This window comes from Neoarius graeffei, chromosome 11, assembly GCF_027579695.1.
Source record: "Neoarius graeffei isolate fNeoGra1 chromosome 11, fNeoGra1.pri, whole genome shotgun sequence".
Lineage (NCBI taxonomy): Eukaryota > Metazoa > Chordata > Actinopteri > Siluriformes > Ariidae > Neoarius > Neoarius graeffei.
The window spans coordinates 34,129,936-34,141,998 of record NC_083579.1 but is presented as its reverse complement, the minus strand read 5'-3'; positions in this window follow the sequence as shown (position 1 = coordinate 34,141,998).

The following is a 12,063-nucleotide window of genomic DNA, read 5'->3' as shown; positions in this document are numbered from 1 at the left end:
AACTTCAGCTAGTCTTTGCCAGAGACAAAATGGATCGATTTTTAGTACCTGAAGCTACAGTGAGTGAGGAGACAGAGTCTGGGCCAAGCAAAAAAAGAAGGAAGTATGACCACGATTATCTAAAGTTTGGATTTTCATGGACTGGATCTGAAGATGCTCCACTGCCACAGTGTGTTGTCTGCCAAGAGGTGCTAGCTAACGATGCTATGAGATGTTTAAAATGTGTAAAACAAGATGTTTAAAAAAAAAGTACAGATGTTTAAAATGTGTAAAAAAAAGATGTTTTAAAAAGCACAGATGTTTAAAATGTGTAAAAAAAAGATGTGTTAAAAAGCACAGATGTTTAAAATGTGTAAAACAAGATGTTTAAAATGTGTAAAACAAGATGTTTTAAAAAGCACAGATGTTTTAAATGTGTAAAAAAAAGATGTTTTAAAAAGCACAGATGTTTAAACTGTGTAAAACAAGATGTTTTTAAAAAAAAGCACAGATGTTTAAAATGTATAAAAAAAAGATGTTTTAAAAAAGCACAGATTTTTAAAATGTGTAAAAAAAAGATGTTTTAAAAAGCACAGATGTTTTAAATGTGTAAAAAAAGATGTTTTAAAAAGCACAGATGTTTAAAATGTGTAAAACAAGATGTTTTTAAAAAAGCACAGATGTTTAAAATGTATAAAAAAGATGTTTTAAAAAAGCACAGATGTTTAAAATGTGTAAAAAAAAGATGTTTTAAAAAGCACAGATGTTTAAAATGTGTAAAAAAGATGTTTTAAAAAGCACAGATGTTTAAAATGTGTAAAACAAGATGTTTTAAAAAAGCACAGATGTTTAAAATGTATAAAAAAAGATGTTTTAAAAAAGCACAGATGTTTAAAATGTGTAAAAAAGACGTTTTAAAAAGCACAGATGTTTAAAATGTGTAAAAAAAGACGTTTTAAAAAGCACAGATGTTTAAAATGTGTAAAAAAAAGATGTTTTAATAAAGCTCATATGTTTTAAATGTGTAAAAAAAAGATGTTTTCAAAAAGCACAGATGTTTAAAATGTGTAAAAGAAAAAAATAAAAATGTGTACAACAACCATTATTTAAAATACGAATGGAACATTAAGTATAGCAACAACAAAAATTGTAGGGGGGGGGGGGGGGGGGGGGGCGCTGTTGTTTATTTGCTCTCTTGGGGGGGGATGACTCTCCCACACTTTGAAAACCCCTGCTTTAGTCCATGGCTTCTCATTTGATTAGGCCATCCGTATTTGATTACTGATTATATGATTTTCTTTTACTTGGTCTCCCAGACGCAGCGCTCAGCAGACTGCATTTTATTCAAAACTTAACTGCATGATGTCTCACACACACAAAATAAATAACACAATCACATTTAGACTTCTGATTTTTTCCTGTAAACCAATACCAGGCTCTGATGAACACTTTCACAGTCACATTTCTACATTTGGAAGACCTTCAGCTCAGATGTCAGACTCTCTTCAGTGTCACATGTACTCACACTTACAAATGTAATGTTAATTTCCGTTAAAGGGATACTCCAGAGTTTCTCAACCTCATCGTGATCTGCTGCATCTGTAGTATATATATATGATTACTATTCACAAGACATTTGAAAATGGACAGAAATCCAGTGTATTCCAAACTCATGTATAACGGAAGTGTAAAGGCAGCTGTTTTAAAATGATTCAACATTTACACTGTAATAGCAAAGATGATTGCATAAGATAGATGTGAGAGAAAGTCCAGAGGCTCAGGAAGTCATTCTGACACACATACAGGATATACGCAGTGATATCATGCTAAATGACGTCATCATATGTCAGTCTTTTTTTTTCCCCCCATGAAAATGGGGCGGCACAGTGGTGTAGTGGTTAGCACTGTCACCTCACAGCAAGAAGGTCCGGGTTCTTTCTGTGTGGAGTTTGCATGTTCTCCCCGTGTCCGCGTGGGTTTCCTCCGGGTGCTCCGGTTTCCCCCACAGTCCAAAGACATGCAGGTTAGGTTAACTGGTGACTCTAAATTGACCGTAGGTGTGAGTGTGAATGGTTGTCTGTGTCTATGTGACAGCCCTGTGATGACCTGGCGACTTGTCCAGGGTGTACCCCGCCTTTCGCCTGTAGTCAGCTGGGATAGGCTCCAGCTCGCCTGCGACCCTGTAGAACAGGATAAAGCGGCTAGAGATTATGAGATGAGATTTTTTTTAAAGGAGGACAGCAGGATGGTGTAGTGGTTAGCACTGTCGCCTCACAGCAAGAAGGTCCGGGTTCAAGCCCCATGGCCGGCGAGGGCCTTTCTGTGTGGAGTTTGCATGTTCTCCCCGTGTCTGTGTGGGTTTCCTCTGGGTGCTCCGGTTTCCCCCACAGTCCAAAAACATGCAGGTTAGGTTAACTGGTGACTCTAAATTGAGCGTAGGTGTGAATGTGAGTGTGAATGGTTGTCTGTGTCTATGTGTCAGCCCTGTGATGACCTGGCAACTTGTCCAGGGTGTACCCCGCCTTTCGCCCGTAGTCAGCTGGGATAGGCTCCAGCTTGCCTGCGACCCTGCACAGGATAAGTGGCTACAGATAATGGATGGCTGGATGGACTTTTTAAAGGATGCTAGAGTTATACTTCTTTTCTAAGAGTATAGAAATACAACAACAACAGCACCAACAACAGCAGGCACGGTGGTGCAGTGGTTATCATTGTTGTCTCATAGCAAGAAGGTTCTGGGTCTGAACCTCACAGCTGACAGGAGCTTTTCTATGTGGAGTTTGCATGTTCTGTGTGGGTTTCCTCCGGATACTCTGGTTTCCTCCCACAATTCAAAGACAGGCAGGTTAGGTACAATGGGGCCACTGCAATTGGCATAAGTTTTAGTGGTTTCCCAGCCATAATATATATATATATATATATATATATATATATATATATATATATATATATATATATATATATATATATATTGCTATGGCTAAATTATTATGCATATTACACTCTTTGAAATGAAAAGTTCATATCCGACCTTTTTAAGAGAGGAAACCTTCTGTTGTATATTTCCAGAAGGACAAATGGAATAAAAAAACAGCCCACAAAGGTGGTGGTGTATATAGAAGGTTGAGGGTGGTTTTGTTTGTTTTACCTGTAACTGCTTATCCCATGCGGGGTCACGCTGGAGCCTATCCCAGCTGACCATGGGCAAGAGGCAGGGTACACCCTGGACACATCACCAGCTCATCACAGGGCTGACACACACATAGAGACACAAACAACCATTCACACTCACAGTCAATTTAGAGCCACCAATATGCACTAACCTGCATATCTTTGGACTGTAGGAGGAAACCCACACAGACACTGGGAGAACATGCAAACTCCACACAGAAAGACCCTCGTCAGCCACTGGGTTCGAACCCAGAACCTTCTTGCTGTGAGGCAACAGTGCTAACCACAACACCACCATGGCGGTAAAAAAAAAAAAGTGCCATATGATTTTATCTGAGTTTGAGTGTTGTTTGGTATGGAGCTCTGTTTCTGTCATTCTTTTCATACAGGTTTGGTATAATCTATATTCTTTAAATGTATTTGTATCCAGCTATCTAACTCATACACATTTAGTGTCTCATAAACTAAATAAATGATTCAATTATATATACATTTCCTTCTCGTAAAACTTCATGAGAGTAAGACATCAGGTTCATTAATACAAGTACATGTATTATAAAACTTTGTGAGGACATCATGTCCCATCTGCTTTCCTTCAAAAGTGTGGCATGAACTGACTTTTATTCATCTGTATTGGTACGGGGTTGTGTTGTCTGTGACATTTGCTCCTGTTTAGTCTTTTCCTACTCTAACTCAATCATTTCACCTCAGGAAGAACTGTGAATTTGCTGACTGACTGAATTAGGAGTGTTTGGGGGCATGAAAAACACTCACATGAGGATTCTCCAGGACCAGAGTTGGGAACCTGTGAAATTGAATAATGAAAAAAAAGTTTTGTAATTATTTGACTCTAAACACTTATTATGCAAGAAAATCGAATACGTGTCTGACTTAAGTTCTGCTATTAAAGATTTGGTGTAGCTGTAGCTTTCTTTCTGTGTAGTAATGGGCAGTATGTGAAGAACTTCATTCTTTTAGAATGAATCTTTGAAGTGAACCGGATCTATAAGTGTGGCAAAAGTGGTGCTGATGAAAAGACGAGTCACAAGAAATTGGCAGGCATTTAAGTTCTGTAAAATCCACTCACCCAAATTAAAATAAATAAAAACAGAAAAATAAAAACAAACAAAAAAGACAACAACTTTGATTCAATGGGTGAAGGAATCGAATCACTCTGTTGTACTAAACTAAATGAATCAGTGAGTGAAGGAATCGAATCACTTTGGTGTACCGAACTAAATGAATCAGTGAGTGAAGGAATCGAATCACTCTGTTGCTAAACTAAACGAATCATTGAGTGAAGGAATCGAATCACTCTGTTGCACTAAACTAAATGAATCAGTGAGTGAAGGAATCGAATCACTTTGGTGTACCGAACTAAATGAATCAGTGAGTGAAGGAATCGAATCACTCTGTTGTACCGAACTAAATGAATCAGTGAGTGAAGGAATTGAATCACTCTGTTGTACTAAACTAAATGAATCAGTGAGTGAAGATATCAAATCACTTTGTTGTACCGAACTAAATGAATCAGTGAGTGAAGGAATCAAATCACTTTGTTGTACTAAACTAAATGAATCAGTGAGTGAAGGAATCGAATCACTCTGTTGTACTAAACTAAAGGAATCAGTGAGTGAAGGAATCGAATCACTTTGGTGTACCGAACTAAATGAATCAGTGAGTGAAGGAATCGAATCACTTTGTTGTACCGAACTAAATGAATCGAGTGAAGGAATTGAATCACTCTGTTGTACCAAACTAAATGAATCAGTGAGTGAAGAAATCAAATCACTTTGTTGTACCGAACTAAATAAATCAGTGAGTGAAGGAATTGAATCACTTTGTTGTACCGAACTAAATGAATCATTCAGTGCGTTTACATGCACATCCAAATCGTGCTACTGTCAGTAATTGAGCTAAGGGTCCCAGCAGGGGTGCCAGAGAAATCCAATCCTACATGCACACAAGGAAATCGAGCTATTGTGTGAGGTACATTGTGCACCCGAGCCACAGGTGGCGCTACACGCCCCATTGTGTTGGTACACTTCCGGTTGTCGTCATGAAGAAGAGTGATTTCCACTTTACATTCACACCACATGTCATTGCCACCTGTTGGCTACAAACTGTCCTGCGCAGACCACTGTTTTGTAAGACAACTTATTTTGCACAATTGTATATTTTTCTAAAGTCCATTTTTTGCTTACAATTTAACTTATGTCTTAATAAACACACAAAAAGTTCAATTGTTTTTGTTTTTTGTCTCCTTGTTCCTCCTGACCTCTTCTGCTGCTCGCTACTAACCTGGGCCCGCCCATCCTAAGCGTGACGCAACACGAGGGCCTGTTGCGAGCTTAGTCTGGCCAGGCAAGCTATCTCCAGCTCTTCCAAGCTCCTGAAAAATCGGGAGCCAATCAACTTTGAGCATCTCCAACGGCCCTGGGTAGAGGCGTGTTCAAGGCAGTGACGTAGTAGAACTGCGACCGGAAGCCATAGATTGTTTACAGAATCTATGCCGGAAGCGCTTCATTCACTAGAAACATCACGAACATGGAGCAAGTTCTCATTGAAAATGGAGCAAAGAGCAGCCCTGGAGGTATTTATTGAAAGGAAGGATGTTTTCGCCTTGCTCCCGACCGGCTTCGGTAAGAGTTTAATCTACCAGTTAGCCCCGTCGTGTCACATACGTCAGAGGAAAGAGTGATGTGATTGGTTTAAGCTTCGTCACAGCCTTTTCTGGCTTTGACCAGTAGCAAACTGAGGCATTTCAGGGAGGCGGGTCAACCACGCACTTTGGGAAACGGTTGGGCTTAATATCTTTGCCAGACCAAATGCTCGCAGAGTTTGAAGTCGTGTTAGCCAGACTAGCTCGCTACTACTACTGTTGTCATGCCGACCGAGGCTGTTGTGTTTCCCGCTTGTGGTCTCGTCACTCGTCACTTCCGGAAGGGAAGTAAGTAGCTTGACTACGTAGCTCGAAAGGGTTTACATGCACTAAGTAGCTCGGCTACAATCGCATAATCTAGGTCGCGTAGCTCGATTACGAGAAATCCAGTTCGTTTCGATTTCAGCCGAGCTAAGGTGTATCCATGGCATTTAGAACTTCGATTTCAGTCGAGCTACGGCAGAAATTCGATTTTGTCTATGTACATGTAAACGCACTGAGTGAGTGAAGGAATCGAATCACTTTGTTGTACCGAACTAAATAAATCAGTGAGTGAAGGAATCGAATCACTCTGTTGTACTAAATGAATCAGTGAGTGAAGGAATCGAATCACTCTGTTGTACTAAACTAAATGAATCAGTGAGTGAAGGAATCGAATCACTTTGTTGTACTAAACTAAATGAATCAGTGAGTGAAGGAATCGAATCACTTTGGTGTACTAAACTAAATGAATCAGTGAGTGAAGGAATCGAATCACTCTGTTGTACTAAACTAAATGAATCAGTGAGTGAAGGAATCGAATCACTTTGGTGTACTAACCTAAATGAATCAGTGAGTGAAGGAAACGAATCACTCTGTTGTACTAAACTAAATGAATCAGTGAGTGAAGGAATCGAATCACTTTGGTGTACCGAACTAAATGAATCAGTGAGTGAAGGAATCGCATCACTCTGTTGTACTAAACTAAATGAATCATTGAGTGAAGGAAACGAATCACTCTGTTGTACTAAACTAAATGAATCAGTGAGTGAAGGAATCGAATCACTTTGGTGTACCGAACTAAATGAATCAGTGAGTGAAGGAATCAAATCACTTTGGTGTACCGAACTAAATGAATCAGTGAGCGAAGGAATCGAATCACTCTGTTGTACTAAACTAAATGAATCAGTGAGTGAAGGAATCGAATCACTTTGGTGTACCGAACTAAATTAATCATTGAGTGAAGGAATCGAATCACTCTGTTGTACTAAACTAAAGGAATCAGTGAGTGAAGGAATCGAATCACTTTGGTGTACCGAACTAAATGAATCAGTGAGTGAAGGAATCGAATCACTTTGGTGTACCGAACTAAATGAATCAGTGAGTGAAGGAATCGAATCACTCTGTTGTACTAAACTAAATGAATCAGTGAGTGAAGGAATCGAATCACTTTGGTGTACCGAACTAAATGAATCAGTGAATGAAGGAATCGAATCACTTTGGTGTACCGAACTAAATGAATCAGTGAGTGAAGGAATCGAATCACTCTGTTGTACTAAACTAAATGAATCAGTGAGTGAAGGAATCGAATTACTTTGGTGTACCGAACTAAATGAATCAGTGAGTGAAGGAATCGAATCACTCTGTTGTACTAAACTAAATGAATCAGTGAGTGAAGGAATCGAATCACTTTGGTGTACCGAACTAAATGAATCAGTGAGTGAAGGAATCGAATCACTTTGGTGTACCGAACTAAATGAATCATTGAGTGAAGGAATCGAATCACTCTGTTGTACTAAACTAAATGAATCAGTGAGTGAAGGAATCGAATCACTTTGGTGTACCGAACTAAACGAATCGACTCACTAATAAGAAGCGATTTGTACACCGCTATGGTAATTTCATCATCTTACTGTAATTATATTCGAGTTGATATGACGTAGCACAGATTATTAGCAGGCTAATGCTGGGTGAACCGCGCGCGCGCGTGCATGCATGTAGTCGGGGGGAGGGGGCGTGCGACGTGCAGCGCGAGCTCGGGGATCCACGTGCTTTTCTGCACGTACACGGTGCTGCATCCGCAGCGACTCAGCAGCGCGCACGTAAAAGTCGTAAACGGTGTGTGTAAGCAAGGACATGCCGCCAGGGTTAACAAAAAACATGGTCCAAGGAAAATACATGTAAACACACACACACATTTTATATATATATATATATATATATATATATATATATATATATATGCGTACATAACTACAGGCTGCACTGCAGTACACAAACATATATCTATGTATTTTTAAGAGTTGCTTTTTATGCAGCTCAACACACAGTCTCTCTCTCTCTCTCTCTCTCAGAAAAAGAGTGCAAGGGTGGAGTTGCTGGATTTCTGTTTACAGATTAAAGATTTATGGTGTGTGTGTGTGTGTAATTAGAAACCGATCTGAGCTGTGTTATGGAGCAGTTATGTAATCACTTCCCTGTTCCCTCTGCACACACACACACACTGCACATCTCACTACAACTCCTCTAAACATCTGAATATCTAAACAAAGTGAAATTTTCATGCACTTGGATGATTTAAATGCAAACAGCATTGTGCTATTGGCATTACATTTTTTAAAAATATTATCAGTTTGTTGATTAAACTTGTGGCACTAATAAAGCTGTGAGTGAAAATGAAACTTATTCTGCCATTATGCTCAGGAGTTGAGTAGTTTTTAATTGAAATTTCCTCTTTATTATAATTCTTATTACAAACAAGCCATGCTGCAAAACCCCCTTCCTTGCCACTGTGGCTGATGCCTCCTGCAAGCAGGGTTGCCTGGTTGAATGGATTTGTTTTTCTGTGTTGAAATTGCGCCTAATGTACAACAAATCTCCTCCAAACTGCAGCTCTGATACATAAATGAAGAGTAATGAATAAAAAATAAATGCACAAAAACACTCGAAGCAAGTATAGCCATTACTGTTTCTTGATTTATTTATTTCAGGGCAAAATAGTAGGTTTAGTATGGAATAATCTGGCAACCCTGGCCACCAGTCTGGCGTAAACAAGTCGGGATTTTAGGGCGTGTAGCTTACGAATGGCCTTTCAGCCAATCACAGCTCACAGCCTGCCCACATGGCTGACTTGTTTACTACAAGAGCTGGAGAGAGGAGCAGATAAACCCAGGAACTGACTCAAACCGGCATCTCCACCATCATGGGTATAAAACTCACACACACCCTCTTCTGTACTACTGAGGGTCACATAACTATTCACACACAAGCCAAAAGTTTAAAATTTGCATGAGATTCTTCTTTAAATGCAAAACTTAACTTATTGTTTTTAAGTGATAAGTGAACCAGTGGTGTTCATGTTGTACTTTAACACACAATATGTAAACCATAAAACATATAAAATCATGCTGTTATAGGAAATGAATCAACAACAGTTCACGGTAATAAAGAAGAGTTACTGTTATCAAACAGAAATAACTATGAACTAAAGAATGATATTTCAAACTAATTATCCATCTGTAGTTACATTTAATGTTTATAGCAGCTATAAAGCATAAAAACAAATCCCTCATCAAGAAATTATTTAAATAAAAAAACATGACACATAAGGGGTTTCTTTTTCTCTGAATAAACTTATTTAAATTAAAGGTTTCATTTTTCTAACCCTTTTTACTAACATTTGAGGGGTGCCAATAATTCTGGAGATTTTTTGCCAAATTCGATAAATAAAAACTTTATGCAAAACGTCCCACGAAATGATTTCTGTTTAGTGGACACGTGAGAAATTGCACACGTGCACAGTAAAATATTCAAATTTGACAATATTTACATGAACTGTCGATCAATGAAAACACATTTTATTGGAAAATTAAGCTTTAAACTTTGTGAAAGAAGTGGAAAAAGTGTTCAAAGTTCATCAATCGATTAAGAAGCGTTGTAGATGTTATCATTACAGTTAAGGAAGTTGAAGATTGGTGCTTGTGACAGGAGCTTGTTCTGTTTTTCTCTACTCACAGTATATGAGTTGATAGCCTAGTAATAGAGTAGCCAATCAGAGCGTGCGATTGCTCATATCCAGTGAATGTGGATGGAATATTTAAATAATATTGGCGGGCTTTTTTTCGTGGTCTATCAGATATATTCCATTCAGCTAGCATAAGATTGAACGAGTCGAAGATGAGTTAGCTGAATGGAATATATCTGAAAGACCACGAAAAAAAAGCCAGCCAGCCAGTATTATTATTATTGCTATTATTATTATTATTATTATTATTATTATAATACATACACACTATCTTCATATTAGCATTCTCAAAGGCCAACACTAGCTTACACACGACTCGGTGCTGTTAGCGTGGCAGTCCAGTTACCTTCCAGCCGGTGTAGCAGTAGCATTAGCAATGCCAACAATAGCTTGCCCGTGACTCGGTGCTTTTAGCACGGCAGTCCCATTACCTTCCAGCTGGCGTAGCAGTAGTATTAGCGAAGGTCAACAATAGCTTACCCACAACTCTGTGCTGTGAGCGCGGCAGTCCAGTTACCTTCCAGCTGACATAGCAGTAGTGTTAGCGAAGGCCAGTGATAGCTTACCTGCGACTCAGTGCTGTTAGTGTGGCAGTCCAGTTACCTTCCTGCCGGTGTAGTGTTAGCGAAGGCCAATGCTAGTGCAGTCAAGCCGAATATTATTATTATTTTCTCTGTGTAATTTACTTAGTGGCGGCACGGTGGTGTAGTGGTTAGCGCTGTCGCCTCACAGCAAGAAGGTCCTGGGTTCGAGCCCTGGGGCCGGCGAGGGCCTTTCTGTGTGGAGTTTGCATGTTCTCCCCGTGTCCGCGTGGGTTTCCTCCGGGTGCTCCGGTTTCCCCCACAGTCCAAAGACATGCAGGTTAGGTTAACTGGTGACTCTAAATTGACTGTAGGTGTGAATGTGAGTGTGAATGGTTGTCTGTGTCTATGTGTCAGCCCTGTGATGACCTGGCGACTTGTCCAGGGTGTACCCCGCCTTTCGCCCGTAGTCAGCTGGGATAGGCTCCAGCTTGCCTGCGACCCTGTAGAAGGATAAAGCGGCTAGAGATAATGAATGAATGAATGAATGAATTTACTTAGTTACACAGAAAGGCCCTCGTTGGCCGCTGGACTCAAACCCAAGACTCTGTGCTGTTAGCACGGCAGTCCCATTACCTTCCAGCTGGCAGGTACTGTGAGGCAACACAACAGTGCTAACTACTACACCACCTTGCCGCCCCCAGTTCAGCTGTGATAAAGCAAATGATTGGCTTTTTAGGGCGGGGGAGGGAGGAGGTGGGGTGAGATAGAGATTTGTACACACAATAGATGTTTAATGAACTACATGTTACTGTTTGACTACATGCACAATGTTTACAGCTTATTGTTATTTTTTCAAAAGTGTACATTCATAATTTTGCGATGTACACACACACGGGACGGGATTCGACCTAGAAACGCAGCCATTAAAGCAGAAACGATGGATGGACAGCCGAACTGGGGAACATACTCAGCCAATCACATTCCTGCACTGAAGCAGGTGCACAGTTGATGTTCACAACAGTTCAAAGTCCTTCCCATGCCATGTGGTGCATTAGGGCGGTGCCGATCTCTGTTTCCGTAGCCCTCGGCCTTTCGCCTATTACATAGCTAGGGTTACAGTGCTAGTCCTCTGGTAACTGTGAGAGTTTGACTCCCCACTCACATCTGTATTGCAGCATGCCTTGCCAGACGGCAGTAGGTACCATTTTTATGATGGTATGACCTGACCGTGAGTAGAACTCGTGATCTCCCGATCGAGAAGCGGACACGCTAACCACTAGGCCAACTTGCGGTTCACGACAGTTCATCCATCCATCCATTATCTGTAGCTGCTTATCCTGTCCTACAGGGTCGCAGGCAAGCTGGAGCCTATCCCAGCTGACTATGGGCGAGAGGCGGGGTACATCCTGGACAAGTTGCCAGGTCATCGCAGGGCTGCACATAGACACATTCGTCTGCCTCTGAAAAAACTCGGCATTTGGATTTCCCGGCAAACATTGATTTTTGTGACGTCGCATGCGGGACACCTCCCTCTGAATCCTACGCCAGCGCTGGTTTGTTTATGAGAAAACGACCTGGTGGTTTTCTGCAAATTTCTTCAACGTTATCGCGTAATTATTAAAATGGTTAACAGATGTATCGTAGGAGGGTGTAGCAACACCAATCTTGATGGGATTAGTACTCATCGTTTCCCAAAAGACCGGACAATGAGAGAGAAATGGGAG